General features: G+C 41.7%; 1 protein-coding gene and 1 long non-coding RNA gene across 11 annotated transcripts in view; one reads left to right on the plus strand and one right to left on the minus strand.

Moving 5' to 3' along the window:
• The window catches only part of foxp2 (forkhead box P2), a 104,170-nt gene that overhangs the window by 68,955 nt on the left and 14,599 nt on the right, over positions 1-20,616 (minus strand). The window lies entirely within an intron of this gene.
• On the plus strand, positions 992-4,350 carry LOC309692245. Its single transcript, XR_014272260.1, has 3 exons — positions 992-1,273; positions 2,659-2,859; positions 3,664-4,350. It is a non-coding gene; the product is annotated as an uncharacterized lncRNA (long non-coding RNA).

The following is a 20,616-nucleotide window of genomic DNA, read 5'->3' on the forward strand; positions in this document are numbered from 1 at the left end:
GAAGTGCCAGAGAGCTTGACCGAGGAACAGAGTACTTGGCTCTGCCACCGCCGAGGGTGTCTAGCTGCAACGGCCCCAAGTCGACTGGTGTCACCGTGTGAAGAGGCAACACTATCTGTGTCATCACTTTAGCCGTGTTTATGGGGGATGGCATCATAAACAAGCCACCCCCCACCACCAACCCCCCCTACACTTCTCGCCACCCGCCACACAGCCCCCGCCCCAGTTCCCCCCTTCTCCTTTCCTCTCCTCTCGCTCTCTTGCCACCTCACCACCACTGTACCATTCATGCATACTTAAATCACACTCGCCCCATTAAAAAAAAAAAAGAAAAAAAGAGGGGGAAAAAAAGAGAAAGCCCAGACGCCTCTCCTGACAATTATTCTATCATTTCCAGTTGTCACCGGGGCAATTACCGATCGGGGGGCCCTTGTGCAGGTCGGACATGCAGGCCCGAAAGAGGAGGCTTGAGTTGGGGGAGAGAAGGAAAAGAATGGGAGAGGGACAGCGGAGGGCGTGTGTATGCGTGTGTGCGCGCATGTGTGTGTGTGGAAGGAGGGAGGTGGGGGTGTGGGTGAGGGGGTGTAGTGTACAAAATGGAAATTTATGACAGAGAGACGGTGGCTTCTTTCTCTCTCCGCACTGGATATAATTAGACCATCATTTTTTTAAGTCTGAAGATAATGAAATTTTGCAATTACAGGAAAACACCACTTAATCATTTCATTCACCGGTTTAGTGGAAATGAGCAATACCGCAATTACTAGGTAAAGCTCTGCTTTTGATGCATTTTTAGAAAATAAATCTGAGATAAGTTTTTTTTATTTATCTCAGCTACTTCCAAAAAGTAGCAATAAAGCATGTGCATCCGTGTGCAAATGTCTAAGTGTGTGTGTGTGTGTGTGTGCAGGTACTCTGCGTGTGGGTGGGTCCTGTGTATGACTGAGAGAGTGTGTGTATGTGAGAGTGTGTGGGGATCTTCACACGGGGACTGCTGTGACTCGTCACAGGATGTTCGCCGGCTCTCCCCTTGCATCTCGCCTGCATGCTTACCAGGGAGGCTCGCGCTGCTCTCGCTCTAATCGCACATCTGCTTCTCTGAGCACACGCTCTCTGTCTCTCTCTTTCTCTCTCCCTCGTGCAAGTGCACACACACTATCGCTCTTGCGCACAACCTGCCGGACCTGCTCTCTCCTTTGCTCTGTGTAGTCGGCATTGCTGAGACAAGAGGGGGACAGAAGTACGAGAAGAGAGAGGTGCACTCGCCGCAAAGGTATGTGTGTCTGGCTTTATACTAGTGCTTTTCCTTTCAGCTCCGATTGTGTGCATGTCAAAGTGTGTGTGTGTGTGTGGATTCAAAGAGTCTGAATGGGATTAGTGAAGGGCTCAGCGGCAGTCGGTAGCCTCCATACCGTGCACGGGGCACTTAAAAACAATTAAGCCATATCACAGCCGTGTATTTCCAAGTTACACGACATCACGAAGCACTGCTACGTTAACACAAAACGAAGTCCTACATAGTCCAAAAGAGGCAGATAAAATGACCTACCTTTTAAACAATGACTGAGAAATCCACTCTCCCTGGTAAGAAGCATTTGAAGAAGTATTCTCAGAAACCTGAGAGCATTACGGTGCATCAAAAATGAAGAGAAGGGGAAAATGCCAGTAGCGGAAAACAGACGGCAGGAAAGTGGAGGCAAAAAAGGAAGAAAAAAAAGTAGAGTAACTAGCTGACGCTTACTGTCAAAGACATCACCAGAGAAGTATTTACAGCGGTATTTACAGTAGTGCGAGGGGAGAGCACCTCTGCCTGGTCACGTCTGAGAGACAGTTGCCGTTTCAGTGCTGCCTAATTAAAACAAGTCAGGCAGCCCCGCTGGATTGTTTTGACGCCTGAGGACCAATAGTACACAAAAACCAGTGGCTTGATCGGCGGGGTAGGGGGGCTGGTCGTGGGGAGCAGAGAGGAGGGGGCGGAGGGTGGCGAGAGTTGGCAAAGAAATGGGGGGGGGGGGGGGGGGGGGGTACTGGAGGAATCTGAGAGGGGAGGGAGACGACAAAAGGTTGAAAACTGGCGAGACCGCCACATGCCGAATGCTTGCTTACTATTTTTCTAAGATGATCATTAAAACTGTTATAAATACCTTAACAAAAGGTATTTTTAAATGTAAATGATTGGCCAAACAAAACAGTTATGGGAAGGGAAGGAAGAAATATAAAAAGATATACAGAGAGAAAAAAGAAAAAAAATTAACACACAAGCTGACAAACATTTCACAGCTTTTCTCCCTCAGCCAGAATGTTTAAAGGCTTGGTTTACTACTTGATAAAAGGAGAAAATGTGCTTGTACAAATGTTACATTCACATATTTGAAGCCTAATGAATTAGGTCAGTATCTATTACTAGAAGTGCAAAAGCTGCCAATCCCTATCGCCGGCTAAAGACGCTGACAAAAGCTGAAACGAGCTGAACGAGTCTCGGCTGGGATCAGATGTGCTGCGTGTGATGTATTGACGTGTTTCCCCCATTGTAAACAACGCACAACAGGCAATGAGACGGAACATTTAGGGCTAATGGTGTTTGCCAATCTTTTTGTCAATTTTTTTCCTCCTCTTTCTCTCCCCTTTTTCTCCCTCCCTCTCCCTTGCATGCCACAGATGTTTTTCTTAGTCGCTCCAACAGACAGGAATCTACTGGCAAGAAGAAAGGCTCGGTCTTCCCCAGGAGAGAGGAGTACAAAGCCCCCAGTCTGCACACAACAGATGCCGAAAGCTAGTCCATCTGCCACCAGCTTGCAGTGCCACATGGGCCAGAGAGATTTAATACAAGAGAGGACTTTTATTTATTCCTTTGCCTATGTAAGTTTGTGCCACATAATCAAACACAAATACACATCTAAATCTGGCACAGATGCAACTTTAAAATTAAATTCACACTAACGGACACACACATGTGCGAGCATACAGGCAGCCGCAAGAGGTTATAGGGAGTGCAAGAATCTTCTGTTTTAAAGAGCGGCACCCGGGGCAACTATGACAGATTTATTTAGGTAAAGATGTAGCCCCCAACGCGGGGTAAAGACCACTTGAACTCACAGCTCAGAGCGGCGCACTGGTATAATTTAACAGCCTCTGAATAGCACATTATCTCCCCGGCTCTGTTGGAGCATATTTTAGCTGTATGATATCATTATTAAGAGACAAACACAGACCAAAAAAAAAAAAAAGGTAGCATTTTCATTAGTGTCAACTGTCTGAGCTCTGAGCCAGGAAAGGTAAACACCAAACAATCATGACAGGCTGAAAGAGACCGTGGGAGCTGAAGCAGGCGAGAGAAAGAGAGATGACAAGAGTGGAAAAGCAAGCAAGAGAGAAAAAAAAAAAAAGAGACAGCGACGGAGAGAGTCAAAAGGGGCTAACATTAAACAACTGCTGTTAATTGCTCTAAGCATCCACATTATGCCAGTAATTTCTCCCATTTCTCTTTCAGCGCTAAGGGCTTCAGGCTAGAAAGCTCCTTCAGCCCCTTTAATAAACTACTCAGAGTGCCCCACTGGAAAAGACAAACACGAGGCCCCTGGCCTTAGAAACATTTGCCTCACTAGGGGGAATGCTATGCCTGTTTCTACACTTCTGTGACAATTCTGTGCCTTCTCCCTTCAGGTATTTGTTCCCCACGTCTCTTCTTCCAGTGCTTTCTGCTGCCAAGGTCAACAGAGACAAACAGGCCCACCAGCGTCTTGATGTGGTGGCAGCAGAACAGTGAGAGGGGAAAGAGGGAGAAAATGGGGGAGATGGATAGATAGACATGTGTGGTGGGTACAGTGGGGAGGGGCGATGGTGGCAGCAGCTGGTTACCAACCTCGGCAAAAGCAGCAGCAGTGGAGGAGCAGTGCATCTGAAACGCACTCAAACTCCACACTGATGATAGCAATAAATGCTTCCCATCTCCCAGCACTGCTATAATTTCCATAGTTTATAGGCACACAAACACACCACTACTATTTTAATTAAAGCTACACTGGCACTGGGGACAAAGTCAAAAGTGCCTTGAAAAGCACATGCACTGCTGTAAGGTCAGCTACTAGGAGCCAATCTTCAGCTATAATTTTATTAACAGGTATTAGCCTAAATGTATTGAATTTACAAAATAATGCACTAATTTTTAAATTAAAAAAAAATAGGACAAAAGGCAAGCACAAAGATTTCTCAGAGATTACAAGTGTAATATAGGTATATTTCTCTCAAACCTTTCAGTAAGTCTATTTATGTTGTCTTACTTCCCAGAAATTTAGCGCCACCTGGAACAATTGGTAGAGCACCCGTCATTATTCATCACCTAGCACGCTAGCAAGGGCAGCCTTACCACTGCAGGAATCGTTGGCTTAAAAATAAATAACTTTTGAGTTCTACACCACTATGGAGAGGAAAAGCTTTGCATTTAAAAAATAAAGGTTTTCATATGTCAGTCCTCTGACATATGAAAACCTCTTTTTTTATAGAGAGGTAAAAAGATTTGCTTGTCTTAATACTTTGGTTTACTCAAAGCACATTCTTCCAACTTGACACTGAAAGTGCTCAGCCAAGATTGAACTTGCAGGAGACTGTAAAGGCTTTTATAAACACATTTTACTGTCACAGAGGAAATAAATTAAGCAGGGATGGTGATGAGCCCTTAAATTGCATTTATGACTTTATGGTTAACTCAAGTTTCTATTTATATTATACATATGTTACACTTGTATTGAAAAAAAAATGAATATGTTATTTTTATATACACGTGTAATATGAGGTCAATAATCCTGACTTTTCAATATAAGGTTTAAAATGTCCTCTTTTAATTTTCCCATTTTTGGAAATAAATTCATGTCACACACACACACACAAGGTCCTTTCATAAGTTGTCACATAAATGTTCCACAAGCATAATTCCTGTTCCACTAAGTCCTGCCTACAAAGAATGAAATGAATAAGCCAAATAAGGCATAATGAGGGGGTAGGGCTCTTACTAGTCCTGCTCAATGCTGATCACATGATATGTTGCTTATGGCCACAGAGCAAAGACCATTACAGACCGGTGATTATATAAGTGGTTGGAAGGCAGCACCATTTTAATATACTGTACTTAAGCACCGGGGTATCCATGGCAACTTGCCCTGCACCGTGCATTCAGAAAATCCCTCATGAAATGCCTATTAAGTGGATGATAATGACAGTGTCCAAATATATTTGCATATGTGTTTGAAAGCCAAAAAAGAAAAAGAAAAAAGAAACACAAGAGAAGTCAATGGGGGTGGAGGGGTCCCCGATTGTTGCAATCATAGTAATAATCATAATAAATATGTTGACTTTTGTTTGTTTGCTGCTATTGTAAGAAATACAACATTTTTAAATCAGTGATTAATGAAAGGCTTTGCTTCCAGTAAGACCAGTACTGCCACAGTTGATTATTATTGGTAATGTGTGTGAATTAAGGCCTCTTCGCCTTCCTCTGGGATTCTCCACATGTGACTTCCATTTGCAACTCTGGCCGAGTGCCCAACAGGACATCCCTGAGAGAGTGTTTGCTTGACTCAATATCAACAGCCCGAGTAAGCAGCTGGAGGGGACACTCTGGCCAAACCCAGCCATCGCTTCTATTGAAAATAAACTAGGCTGTGCATTCACTGGGCCCAAAAATATCAACACGCGCTGCAAGGAGCCACGTATAGCACTCTGCACTGTTCCGCTGGTGCCTCTCAAAGGCTTAATGATACCTGCACCTCCCCTCCAGCTGCTTCTGCCGACGCCGTAGCTACACACAGACGGCAGGTGGGCGGGAATTAAAGTATACATTACAGCAGAAAAATAAAAAGAGATCGAAATGACAGAAGTCAGACAGTTCAAGCTAACTGGGCCTCTTGAAGCGAAGGAGCTGGTAGACTAGCGACAGACACTCCAGGTTAAATTGGCCCTCCAGTGCCTCCTCTTATTTTCCCCCACCACCGCAGCTGCCTCCGATGCCCACCCCCAATTCTAAAAAAAAGAAAGAAAGAAAAATAGCTTTTCTTCAAAAACATATTTGAATTAAACGAGTTGCTGAAATCAAAGGCTCAGCTGAGATGGATAAATTTAAACAAGCAAGTGCAGCTCACAGCAGTTTACCTGTTATACAGCAGATTGGAAGGAGATGAAAGAATAGAGCATGGAAGACAACTTCTCTTTTTTCACAGCAGTAGATATGATCATATAGTAAAAGGCAGCTACGGTTTAATTAGATTCCTACTAGGAGAAAAGTACATGCTACTGAGTTGTTGTGGTTTTTTTGTTTTTTTATCTTCTTGGCCACTGAGATGTCATCAAGCTAAAGCAACGGCCAAAAAGAAAAAAAGGCGAGGGGGGGATTCAATAGTCGTCTCATGCATTCAGATTTCCTGTTAGGGGATGAATCTGAAACCCATTTATGACAGTGATCTGTAGTGTCTGAGGATCCCGCAGCTCCAGCTCTGCCAAAGAGATTAGCATTCCCAGAACCACGGCTACACAGTTGAATGGCAAAGAGACAAGCTTCACTGGCAGTCAAAAGAGCACAACACCTGTATATGCTATGCAACAACCCGCTATCTAACATCCAAGGAATCCCATCAATGCACTCACAAGTAGCAATAAAAAATGCTTTCATGCCGGATGAAAAATTAGATGCTGACCATGAATTAGATAACAGGGAAACTTTTGGGAATAATCCCCAGAAGCTGTTGTGACGTGGAGCTTTTAAGTGGACTTTACAGACCTCCGATTACCTCAGCCTTCTGGGTTCACTGCTGACATAGTGGCTATCCATTCATGACTAAAACACCATTCGACTTGATACCAATTACACCTTTAAAAAAAAAGACCTGATCAAATTAATTCAGGAAAATGGCATTCTAGCAAAGAATAATAAACTCATTATATGGAAAACTTAAAACTCTCATATTCTCCACACCACGGCTAATTCAAACCTAATTTTTACTAGCCACTAATTTGAGGGTGAAGGGGTTGGGGGGGAGTAGGAATTACATCTGGAGGTAATTCAATGTGTGGAACTGAGCCCAGTGGAGGCTATAATACCCCCCCACTCGCCCACACGCACAAAAAAAAATACAAAAAAAGACAGACAAGACATAGAGAAGGAACTATTTAGGTGAGTGGGACTTCCGGAGCACTGAAACGACACTTCTCACAAAAATGTTTTCATTATGCTGTCACCAGACACAGGCTGGAGAGGATATAGGTGCTGCAGGCACAGACAGAGAGACAGACCGAAACACTGATAAATGAGGAAGAGGGGGAGAGTTTTTTAGGAATTGTGTGTATAAGGTGCAGGCTCCTCCAGACAGCTGCACTGGCTCAGGATTTAGCCAAGTATGTGGAGTTGAGGGAAGGTTGCGGGTTAATTTTGACTCCACCGTTGGGTGTTGTGCCCGCTGTAAAGGCTCAGAGTTTATGAGGAAGTCTCCCTCTCAAGTGACCAGCTACATCTGGGCTGCCTAAGTGGGCTGCCTAATAAATGGCACACTTTTTCAATGATCTGCAATTTCAAAGCACTGAGTAAAGGGTATCCAGCTGTATCAATTTCACTGTATGGATGCAAACTTAGCAGCTATTTGCAGGGAAGTATTTGTGCGGAGACTAGAAGTGGTAATGTTTGAAAGCTTATTCGTGATGACGCTGAAAGCAGTCACACCGCTAGAAACTGCGGGAAAGAAAAATCTAAAGTTTGGCTCCCAACAATCCCTGCAGGAGAACATTAACATGTGATAGAGAAACTCGCCTCAGTCCCTTCCACACCAGAACCCCCTGCTCTTCACTTAAATCCTTTGCCATCCCTTCAACGCTAAATGTGTTTTCCAAATGAAAATAAACGGAGTCTGACTGGTTTGAGGCAGTCATACTCGGGAATATGAGATCAAATAAAGGCTTCTGTGGAGGCTGAAAGGAGAAATGAAATGGCTTCTGAGGGGGAGATGTACCGAGTAATAAAATTACTCCTTTATATCTTCCTAAACAGCACATGTTCCCCCTGGAGTGGGTGAGGGCTTCACTTCGGTCAAAGACAAGTATGCAAGTGGCAATTTTTCCTTCAGGAAGATTCCCTGATACACTTCTGGAGACTTGGCACACTGCAATTTTCTTGAAAACGAGAAACTATTTCAGCAACAAGTTAAGCGGAACTTTGGAAGTTTCACTTTGATGATGTGCTGGTACACGCTGTCATTGAAAGGTATGTTCCATTAAATTGGAACAGCAAGATGATTCATAAGCCTATTGCTTTTCAATGTGTTCAAACTAGGCTGAAATGTTCGACTGTATTTTATACTAACACATACAGTTGACTTAGAGCTGACCATGATGTACCACAAACACAGCAAATCATTTTTGGGATGAAAAATGTCTCTGCTTTGAAATTGGTTAGCTATTCCAATTATACAAGCACCACTCCATTTGGCATTGGGGGGAAAATTTACAACAAAAGTATGAGTCTAACTACTTAAAATCATGCAATTGATTTGTATTATTAAAAAGCTGGTCACAATAATATTCAGATGGACTTTTTCCACTACAGCAGAAGGGCTGTATTAGAGGAAATTTGCAATCGGAGAGAATACATTATAATTCATTATACAGTAGCTATTAAACCTTCAGTAAAAATGCTTTAGTACAAGGATTGAGCCACTTATCAGACCTACTCACTACCTTTAAAAGCTGTCCATGTTCAGTGCTCTGAGTGGCAAAAACGCAATCGCTGATGACTTTGAAAATAGGACGAGATGTACAATTTATCAAAACAGAAACGGATGGCAGGGATTTCAAAGAATCAAAAGGTTGTAACTGTTTGTTCAAAAATCACAAGAGAAAGGAAGACTGCAATTTATGGAATTAGAAAAAAGAAATTCAGAAAACCATTTTTAGAAGTTATCAATAGAGTGGCTTGGGTTATGCCAGCTGAAAAAAAAGAGACTTTTAAAAAAGAATAAGTGTCAATAAGAAGTGTATTGTTCACAAAATGTTTTTCACGTTTTGTGAGGCGTTCACAAGAGGCGTGAAAACGTTTCATCTAAAAATCTCTGCATCTTTCGAGCAACATATATAATGTGGACTTCTAATGAGATTAATTCAAGAAAGTTAAGCATCAGTTTGGCATTAATTACGTTAACTACTTCTTTATAAACAGTGACAACTAGCAAACCTGTATTGGTTACAAACATATACAAGCAGACTGCAGACTGATTAGAGATCTCATGACACCAGGCACCAAAAATAGTGAGTGCATGCATGAGTGGCTTATAAGCCTTGTCAACTTATCACTGTGGATGACTCTTAATTTACACAAAGGTGCCCAATTATACTTGGAGGCAACATTCTCAACACTGTGCGAACTTGGGAGACAATAACTTTCTCTCTTTATTGTCATTTGCCCCTGTCGAAGCCTGTTGTCATCTATTCAAGAAGACAAATGGCAAATGGGATGTTTCTGACAGCTTAAAAGTACCCATCAGCTGCCCTTTAGACATCTCCCTGCACATCCATCTCCTGAACCTCCCCAAACAAACAGCAGGCTCCACTTCAAATACATAGCAGGACTATTAGGTAATCTTCTCTTCTTTGTTCACTCTCCCTGAGACTTGGTGACTTACCTCAATCTCTCCCTCTTCCAACTCCTGCCTTCAAGCTGACAGAACTAGAGGAGTGCACCGCAGCGAATGACTTGAAATTATCTTGTGTTTTCAAAGACATTTTATTTATCGGTATGATGATGATGAAGGTATGGTTTTAAAGTGCGAGGGGGGAAGAGAAGAGGATGGCCGGAGCACAAGGGCTCTTTGTTTTAGGAGAGGACAAATCTGAGGTTTCCTCTTGGATTTTCAATATCCTGCAAGGTACCAAACAGTTACAGTAGTCTAGTGTCTGAGCTTTTCTTTTTTTCTTTTTTGAGAAGGGAGGGGGTATAGAGGCTTGCTACGTGTGTCTGTGAATTGTTGCATGCTTCTTAGTAAAACGCCGTGTGGCTTCCAACAAAGCCTGGGAAATCAATCAATCTGCAAAGAAATACTCCATATGCCAGATGTGGCACTTGGAAAAAATAAGACTTAAAAAGACTTGGACCCACAAAGGGTTCCAAACAGTATAAAATCATGTTGAAATCAAATATTTGCTACAGATGAATCGAGCTGTCAAAGTGCTACCTATTCCACTTTGAATTTCTGCTTGTTATTTTAGGTGGCTTCACGAAGGCATAGCATGTCAGAGCTTTAAGTGTGTAAACATCTTTCTCTGAAATATATCGCCACTATTTACTTTACAAGTTGCCAAGGAGAATGAAAGACAAATGTTTCATTAGCAGGTGACTTTTTTTTCCTTTGGGTTTCTTTTACAAGTCTTCAGTAGTTCCGCTTCTTGACACATATACATACATACACTGAGCATAATTATAAATGCAAAGCTTGCTATAGGGAGCTGAACTTTTCACACCTTTCAAAGCCACAAAATTGGATGGTTTTGTGGTTGTGCAGCTGCCGCTTCGCGCTAATGCAAGGCGGTGTCATATGAAAAATATTCCTCTCCCCAAACCACAGGGCTGGTCATTAATGAAACACAGGCCGCGCAGTGAGGTCATACAGAGTCTAGATTTCAGCAGCCACACTTAAAAACCGCTCAGAGAGAATAGAGAAACATGAACACAAATCAGATTCCAGCTCCAAGGACGGGGAAAATAAATAAATAGAGAAAGGCACTGGCCCCTCTCACATTTTCCCCCAGCGCTCTGCAAACAACCGTCAACTGCAGCTCAGAAACAGCTCACAATGAGAGCAGACTAAACAATCTGGTCCCGGCCAAGGAAAATGCTAAGCAACTCTGCACACAGGATGTCTCACCCTAATTGCCAACTATCAAATCTCACAATGGAATCTATCCATTTGGCAAAATCTTTACAGCAAACTTGGCAATATGTCTTTGCTTTTAAAAGTGTCAACTTTTTTGATGAAAAGGCTGGACACATAAAGATGGGGAAATACTGCTGTCAAGAATTTCATTTCCATCTTGGATTCGACGGGGGTTTGTAGAGCTTACAGGAAAACTACCAATAACGTGTGCTGAGAGGGAGAAAAACCTTTTATTGGACAAAGGTGCTAGGGGTCTTGTTAACGAGTGATTAAAATCCTCAGCATTAAGATAAACAGACTAAATAGGTCCCCAAAGACGTGCAGACTCATGAAGGAGAGGGAGCGAGGGCAAGCCCGAGTCAGCAAGAGGGACGGACAAACTGTGTGCTGGAGCTGGGCATGCATGGGAGTGTAACTGGATCCTTGGGACTGGTATAAGAAGCAGTGTTACCAGGAGGGACAGGGCTCTAAACAGGAAACTAATGGGACAGTCTCCACCATCCGCCATGTGGCATTGTATTTTCCAGCCAGTCGTAGCCACGCTCACAGAAACCCCATGACTTCAAACAGCCAAAATAGCAGCACATTCATGAAACAGAACAGAACTACTGGGAATTAAAGAAGGCAGGAAAAAAGAAAACACACACACACACACACACACACACACACACACACAAAGGTAGCAGACCTCAACAGCAGATGGTAAAATTAACATTTCAACAGTTCCTTCCTTTCATGTAGGTCTCGGCAGAACTTTTTCTTAAAAAAAAAAAAAAAATGAAATCCAAAAGTAAGAGGGGCTAGGGTTTTTGGTAAGATATAGTGGTGTAGAAGGCATCTGGAAAAGGTGAAGAGGAATATTGGCTTATTGCTCCTGATGGTCCACCTCTATGAAAAATTAAATAGGTCTGTTTTGCAGGTTTCCCCTCTCTAGAGTGCCCTAAGCTGTGTTATGGAAACATCATCTTGGTAATTTATACGCCAAAGAACACCTGGTGATGAAAGAAAATAAACTATTCCTCCCTTTCTTTCTCCATTTAAAACCTAACACTTTGACTTTGCGTTCTCTTCCTTTGATGTTTCCTTTTTCCATCTTTTTAATGTCCATCCATTTGGCTTTTTTTTTTTTTGCAAGAAGTTGGCATCTATTGTAGAGTTAAGTCGTTCACAAAATGCTTGTCAGATTTCATTTTGAAGTCTTGATAGAAACTTCAAAAGGTGCTGTAAAGATGTTATCGTGGAGAGACGGAAAGACTGAGGCATCTCTAATAAAGACCCAAACAATGGACAGCCTCTCTCATTTCCAACCCTGTCCAATGGAGCGTCTCAGTAGTACCCATTAATTTGGACACAGTTCTGGCTAAATTACATGTGTTCCACCTCTGTGACATTTTAAATGCAATTAAAAGCTGGTTATGGAAGTGTGCACGGACTTCCCTGTGATGAAGGGAAATCACTGACGTGATTAACATGCAAACGAGCTCATGCTGGCAGACTAGATTGGGGTTTGAAAACCTCAATTACTTTTGTGTGATTATCTATTTACCAGTACACAGATTTCCATTTCTCATCTCCAGCCGAGTTCCCCGTGCACGAGCCTCAATTATACGTTGCACACCTTTATTTATGATGTGCACGATGCTGAAATACAAGCTGTAGTTATTTTTTACTGTGATATATTGCTTCTTTACAGGCTGCTTGTGAAGCAGGACCACCAGATCAAGACTTCTTAATGTTGAGCAATTTGCTTTGTGAGCACTTAATATGATCTTGATCCCCCAGCGCCCCACACACCTCTAATCCATCCATCCAACTCCTATTTAAACTCAGCTTAAGTCTCACTCTGTGTGAGAGAACAGGAAAACTAATGGACAAATGGTGGCCAGAGTGGAGCGCTCTTAACTACAGTTTTAGGCTTGAATACTTTTTATTTTTTTCAACTCATAACTACAATGTAAGAAATATCCCTGTTAAATAATGGTATGAACTGGCAACTACTTTTTACAGTGTAATACCACAATTTATACCAACAAATATACAATTTACAATCTAGCACTGACAGATATTTGGTTGCATGCATATATTATATAACATTCTTTATATATTATTGTAAAATGATTTAAATATTGTAATAAACACATCATTCATAACCCTAAAAATCCTCAGTTTGCTTGACCTTATTCATGAACCCTACATTCAGTGTCTTGTCACTCTTGAACAATGAGAAGAAATTCATTACACAATACAATTCTAGGAGTTTCATCTAAAATATTAGCAACAGTAAGTCTAAACATTAAAAAGAAAAATGAAAAACACGAGTTAATATTGTGTCGACTTAAAAATGTACATTCCCAAAGGTGAACCATCTCCTGGGAATATTTAAAACTTATTAGCTAATTTCTTTTCTAAGGGTTTGACAAATGACATGACAGAATTTGACACATGATTTTGCACTGAGTGTACTGACACCAAAGTCTGACTGACTGAAAAAAAGCACTTTTCAAAACACTTTGAGTGGTCAGTAAGACCAGAAAAGCACTGCATAACTATAAGTACATCACATGAAAAAAACATAAAAATACAAAAAATATTGTATTGGCTTCTAAGTAGCTTTCTATTAATATGTTTTGCCCCTCAAAGGTCTTGGCATTTACAGCAATAAATTGCACAAGAAGAGCTGTACATTACCATACAAGATTCCCACATTTTTCTAATCAGCAATTTCATACAGTAAATGAAAGCCTTAAAAAAGTGTCTATTAGTAAATGGTGAGGTCTAATATGCAGTCTAGCAGTATGTGGTGATTAATTGAGTACAAGGACAAAACTATATCAAGGAAAGAAATTAACTTGAGGAATGTCTTATAGTGTGCATCATCTTGCTTGGAATGAGTAGAAGAATTTATAGCAACACAACTGGAGTGCATGTGGATTCATTTAAACAGCGAAGCAAAAACAACAAGGAGTAGTTTAATAAAGTATTTTAGTAACTGGATCAATGCGTACTTAGATTCAAACCATTTTATCTGTGGGATATTTTTCTTTTTAAATAATATAGTGCACATTTTATTTTATTATTTTTTTTATTGCCAATGTTCTGACAGTTTCTCAGTGCCCAGGGACAGAAGGAAAGAGGAAGACACGTATCTGTGGCATAGCCAGACTTTTCACATTGTGCCCAGCATACATAAAACATTCCCTGTTGCTTCAGCTGGAGCAAAAAGGAAAACAGTGCCATCAAGTGAAATATTTGAGGATTCCTCAAACACCTTTGCAGACAGATCTATCATGTCATCAAAGAGAAACCAGAAGAAGAAGCTGATATTCTTTGATAAACTTTAATTAAATTGATTTATTTATCCAGGATAAGAGATTGCTTCTCTTGTCAAAATGATAGCTTGTCACTGTTAATCATATTGAACACGTTTTAACTTTATACTTAAAAAAAAAGTATAATTCAAATGTATTTGGATTCCTCTGCATGCTTTTAAGAATAAATAATCCACAAATGTGTACTCTGAATGAGAATGTTCAGCACCTCCCACTCAACTAGTGAGACGATAAGACAAGGATTAAACATGGTGCTTTGCTGACTTCATGTTCAGAATCCTGTTCGAGGTACGTCAGGAACAAAGGGAATCATTATTACTATTTGAACTCAGTTGCCAGGACTTGACTACACCATTGGTATAAGGTTGCTAGAGTAGGGAGGGAAAAAGAAGCAGTGGATACAGCATACTGAGTGAAACTGGTGGTGATGGCTAGAATCATGAGTGAGAGAAAATAAAAGAGAAAGGGAGAGGGAGAGCTTAGATAATAGCAGATAATGGACAATTAACTCAGGCTAGTAGTGCTTGCTGCAGTGAATAGCAGCTTCTGGTGCAGCAAGTCCCCGATCACCACTCAGCCATATTCACACTGGGAATACAGGCAATATCAAGCTGCAGGCTACTGGGCCTCAGAGGTGTACACGCTGCATTAGCAATCTCCACAATGCCTTCAAACAAAGCACGATACCAACAAAGTGTCCCAAAGTGCAAACGCAAGCACTCTGCTGATGGGAAGTCTGCGGTGCCATAACCTTATTCATTGTTTCTTGTCCTTTCACCACCAAATAAACCCAGGAGCTGTAAATCCATTTAAAAAAAGTGACATACCATTCCTGTCTGCCGACATTGAAATTAGCATAATTAAACCTACATAAAAGCTAATTGCATAAATAAATGAGTCAATGTCACCACTGTGCATCACAGGAACAATGCTTGTGTTCATATCAGGAGCCTCAGAAGTGTTTTAACTTCCCAATCAGCCCCCTACTCCCTTCAAACTCCATCTAAATCTATTGATCTGTGAAACACGGGGACTCAGGGGAGGCAATTCACTTAATATCATACATCTAATGATGAGATGAATAACGATTATACCATTTGGTAATTAAACGTCTTACAAACCATTTAACTGACTGTGCGTCTGCAGGGGTCGCTGGAGGTCATAACGATTGTTTTTCATTCCTTGCTCGGCACGAAAGCAGGAGACACGCAGGAGGCAGAGCTGGGGGTTGGTGGTGGTAGAAAACAGTGCATGACACAATGGTGAAAACACACTAATGATTGTTAGCAGCTATGGCACTAATCTCTAAAGCTGTCAAGACTCTGAAAGGCAAATAGTGCGGCAGGGCAAAGGAAACGAGAAAAATAAAAACAATAAAAAGGTTTGGCTTTTCATTCTTTGAAGTTTTATATTTAGAAATCTCATTACTGCGCTTGTTTTTTTACACAACAAAAGACATATTTACCAAATGTGCTGCCAATCCTTAAATAAGGGTGATGTAGAAAAGAAAAAAAAGTCCCTTTATGAATAGTCACCTTCCATTTTTGCAAGAAAATAGAAGGTGTCTGTACATAAAGGCGTGTTTAACACATGCTCTGAGCCAATTTACTGTCAACATCCACAACCCTAATCCCTACTTACAGGCAATAATTACCCAACGGTGCTGTATCAGTGTGTTGTCAAGCCTGCACTAAGCTTATTTTTTTTTTCAAATATACTGTATACACTAAGTACAAGGATGACAAGAGGGTCAAGTAAAAGAAAAGTTCTAAAATGATTTTAAAGGTTGCAAAACCCGCACACACACACACACACACACACACACACACACACACACACAAAAAAAAAGTCTAATCACTTTGTAGAGCCAGCCTCTCCTTTATCCTTAGTGGGCTCACAGCGTGTTTCTGTAGCTGGCTCAAGCACATTCACACAGCATTTAGTGATAGAGGGATGTGTCTCGTGCTCCTGGCTCCTTATTGAATGATAGCTAGTAAACATTGTCATTCCAAAGAGAGACAGGATTAAAGCCTGCTTTGCCCATTGAGGGGAACAGTATGCGAAAAGAGAAAGGGAACAATAGCCAAATGGAGGACGGTATCACAAGGGTCCAATGTCTGCTGTGATGAATATGTGGGAGATTATAACCCATTCCATCATTTCCATAATGTAAAATTCTTTCTTTTTCACCCGCCAACTATTCACTAAATAAATGAGAAAACTATCACCCGCACAGCAATATTTGACAAAAGGCAGAAGGGAGGGAGACCGAGTTTTGAATGACCCCCGTGCCTTTGACAATATAGGCGCTGTCCGGACACATTCGGAAGCAGCGGAGTGAGTAAAACCTGGTAGAGTATTTATCATTGGGCACAATGCAAATGTATTACCATGTCACCAATACCACTTTACAGCACAGAATGGAACTATACTGAATACAGGAGAGTTTTAAATAATAGCAGGTGAAAATATGAATGGAGGGCTCTATTGATGTGTGGCTTTAATACCTCACAAGTATTCTAAACTGAGGGATCATTCAGTGGACATTGGTTTAAAACCCTGCAGCCACAAAGAGTCAGCCCTCACATTTAACCAATATGCTAACTAGCCTAGCTATTAAGTCTGTCCAACAAAAATAATTCGAATTGGACTGACTGAAGTCAGAAGGGTCTTTCAAAAGGGTGAAAAAAAAAACTTCTGGAAAGAAAAGTATAATTACAAAGTTCAGACTAGAGAGAGTGCTAATAAATGAAGATGAAAAGCTTTTAGCCAAGCAGCAACCTCCAGGCCTAAAGAAAGAAGCCAGAACCTGCAGTTCCTCAAAAAGCCATTTGAAGCTGGCTCCAAAGGTGGAGGAATGAATACTTACTGCCACATGAAAATCTCCCACATTAATGGTTTAAAGTTATGCATTTTAATTGTTTTGGCTGATTTCACTGGAATATGCTATCTATGATTTTTGACAAAGGCAGCTGCAGCTGGTAACTGTCTCTTAGCATAGCCTTATTAGTTTGACTCACTTGATCATGTTTGCGGTGTGGGGCCTTTTGGAGCACTTAGCTGACAAATAATACGTGTTGCTTTGTGGTACCACCCATACAACAAATCTGTGCTACAGTGGTTGAAATTATTGTTATAGTTATTTTTTTATTTTGCTGTGCATTAAATAACAACATCTGTATCTATGTATGGCCTTCATCGTTTTAACCAAAACCAAACCTACTAGCATTATCTGCCAAGTTAACCTTAAATGTTCTTGTGTAATATGACGACTTCTACCCTCCAAAAATAATCTGGCACTGGTAAAAAACTAAAATCAAAGCTTCATAACTGGACTTTACAAACTCATTGGATGACATAATGGTGGTTACAGCCATCCTTTATATACAGTCCAAGGTTTCTGGCTATGGGTACGCTGTGAAATATGTGAAAACTACCTGGTTAAGCATGACTTACTTACCTGCTAGGAAATTCAGTAAGTAAAGAATAAAATGTTTTTTCATTAGATCTTAAAATAGATACTAACAATAGACTCTATAGCTATATGCTTGCTATATAATCGACCACTTGACTGCAGATCCTTGAGTCTAACTGTTATTTTTCTAGAGAGCTTCTCAAAAAACATTAAACTTGTGAAATTCCTGAGCCATAGAAAATATCTCCGCGCCCTAGCTCTGCTCACGCCTCAGCCTCGCTGACATCTCTTCAGCCATTTGCTTGATGTGTGAGTGTGTGCGTCTTTGTGTAAGTGAAAGAGAGAAAGCCTCTGCCAGTCTACATGCATGTGAATGTGTGTGTGTCATCTGTGAGATCTCAGCAGTCTATTCCAGAGATTTCTCCCATGGTACCCCAGTTTATTTACTTTATCTACAATATAATGCTTCAGTGAACATTAGCAACTTTGAGACACAAGTTTCAATCAGTCATCCAGCGGCGGTGCAAGCAAGCTCGTGCGTGTGTTCATCCAGGTGCAGAGAAAAGATGAACACCACCGCCTCTTTGGCTTCAAACTCAAAGGAGTGACAAAAGAGGTCCCAAAATAATTCAAAATCAAAACGGACAGCGGGAAAGGAGAGAGAAGGAAACAAAAGAATAGTAGAAAAGCAAAAACAGGGAAGAAAGCCAGAAAAATAAACTGTACAGGACAGTAGGGAGAAGAGTTCGGGAAAGGAGGTAGGGGTGGATTTTAAAAAATGACTGAGAGAGAAGTTAAACAAAAATGATACTATGTTGAGAAACGGGAAGAGGAAGAAGGACAGACAAAGGGAATGATAAAAAGAGACAAAATAAAAGAGAAGGCATGGCAGAGAGGAAGAGAAAAAGAAAAGGAGGGGAGACAAGATGTTCTCCCTGGGTAATGTGGAGGGGGTCTTGTCCAATAAACACAGGTGAGCAGCTCGACAGGCCAGGACCACCAAGCTGACTGACAGCTGAGAGCTCTCACTGACCGCCAGCTTTATGTTACATGACACGAGGTGTGCAACTCATCAGACAAAGAGAAACTGCCTGCACCTCTCAGAGTGTGGTAGGGAGAGGGTGGAAAGCACACACGTACACCCACATGCGCTTTTGCACGGCTGTTTAAAGCGGCATCCACGTACCGTGGCTGCAAAGTTGCAAACACAAAAATACCCACTCTCTCATATGGCCAGACAGGAGGAAAGCCCTGCCATTTTCCTTCACAGGTGAGCAGAAGAAGGAAACACCCCGGTGCTCCAGTTACTTAGCGGGAGAAAGTGAGAAGTTGTAGGGTGGGGGGTAGGATGTATGCTGTGTGCCGACTGAATCTTTTCCACATGACGGGCCTCGGGCTGTTTTTGTCAACTGCACTCTTGAGCAGCAAGGAGTCAGGTAGTGTGACCACATGATTGCCCAAGAGGCACTGCGGTGAGAGGGGGAGAAATTGGGGGGTGTGGGGGGGTGGAGAGAGTGGAAGGCAAGAGGAAAGCAGAGAGAGAGGGAGAGAGATGGAGGGAGGGAGAAGGATCGGGGCCGGAGACAGGACCGATGCAACACGCATGATGAGGTGTAATCACAAACCCCATTCAGAGTGCAGTGGAGTTTGTCAACATACACACATTCACATTCCACTGTCTGTCAGCTCCATGACCCAAATCGAGCATGCTGTGTGAGTGTGTTTTTCCACACACATGAATACTTTTTGCCCATTTCGCCTCCAACCAGGTAGTAGCGGTTGCACTGTCTAGGCTTGTGGTTTGTGGTGAGGAAGTCAGATTCCAAGCTCTTGTAGGATTTCGCTGCCGCCTGTATCCCTTTTCAAGATGCGATCAAATGATCATTACGAACAAAGGACTTGGCTTGTTGCCTCTGGAGTAAAAGCTTTTTCAGTGGCTGTGACCGTGTGGTTTGATTTGAAACTTTTACTTTGAGAGAAAGTAAAGGGGGGGGGGAGAGAGAGAGAGAGAGAGAGAGAGAGAGAGAGAGAGAGAGAGAGAGAGAGCGAGAGAAAGTCTTATCATAGAGAGGAATCCTACCATTAATTAAAAACAGCAAAACTGAGTCACTCAAATAAAAAAAAAACTAAATGTAGTTATGACAGACTTAAGTTCACAAAGCTAACGTGCAAAAAGTTAATTGTAATCACATTTAAAATAATGTTTGATTTTTAGTGTCTCCCAAGAATTCAGGAACAACTTCTTGGCAACTCAGTTATTTCCATGTACTGCACCTTAGCATGCAGACCCTTACATAAACAGAACTCATCAGCAGGTTAAAACACTGTAGGATTTAGTTTATGTCACGATGGCGATATCCCTATAAAACACTGCGCTGGGAAGGGCTAACATAAACTTTAGACTATTTGTGCAGGCTGAAAAATGAGGCTGCGTGACAGCTTGGTGATAACACACGAGTTCAATCTGTCAAGACAATCAGCATTCAGACCTTGGGAGAAGAATGCGCGAGTGTGTGCGACCGATTCACTGGACACGATCACCTGCGAGCGAAGCCCACTCATAATTCGTCCCACCTGAAATAAGGAGTTCAACCTAAAGTCAGGCCTCTCTGATGTCATGCCTGCCTCAGGTTGGGTTTCACAATAATCTCAGGCTCTTGGAGAGATGCCATCAGGCCCTGCTTCCACGCCCCAAGATTTTCTTGAATTAAATTGCAAGGAAAGAATAACACTTGAAACAGCAGATCTTTGCTCCCTTTTCTTCAGAAATTAAGCTATTGCATGCGGTATTTCCAACGAGTATTATCTAATATGACGCACACACATATACAGAACTACTGCAAGGGCCCCAAAGTATGCTGAGGCAGGCCACCTTTGCTGAGGGAAATTAACTTTCTTTTTCCTGCATTAAAATTTCTTAAATTACATATTCTAGATTCAGATTCATCCGTTCATATTCGAATGAAGA

Source organism: Aulonocara stuartgranti, assembly GCF_965226115.1.
Source record: "Aulonocara stuartgranti genome assembly, chromosome: 17".
Taxonomy (NCBI): domain Eukaryota; kingdom Metazoa; phylum Chordata; class Actinopteri; order Cichliformes; family Cichlidae; genus Aulonocara; species Aulonocara stuartgranti.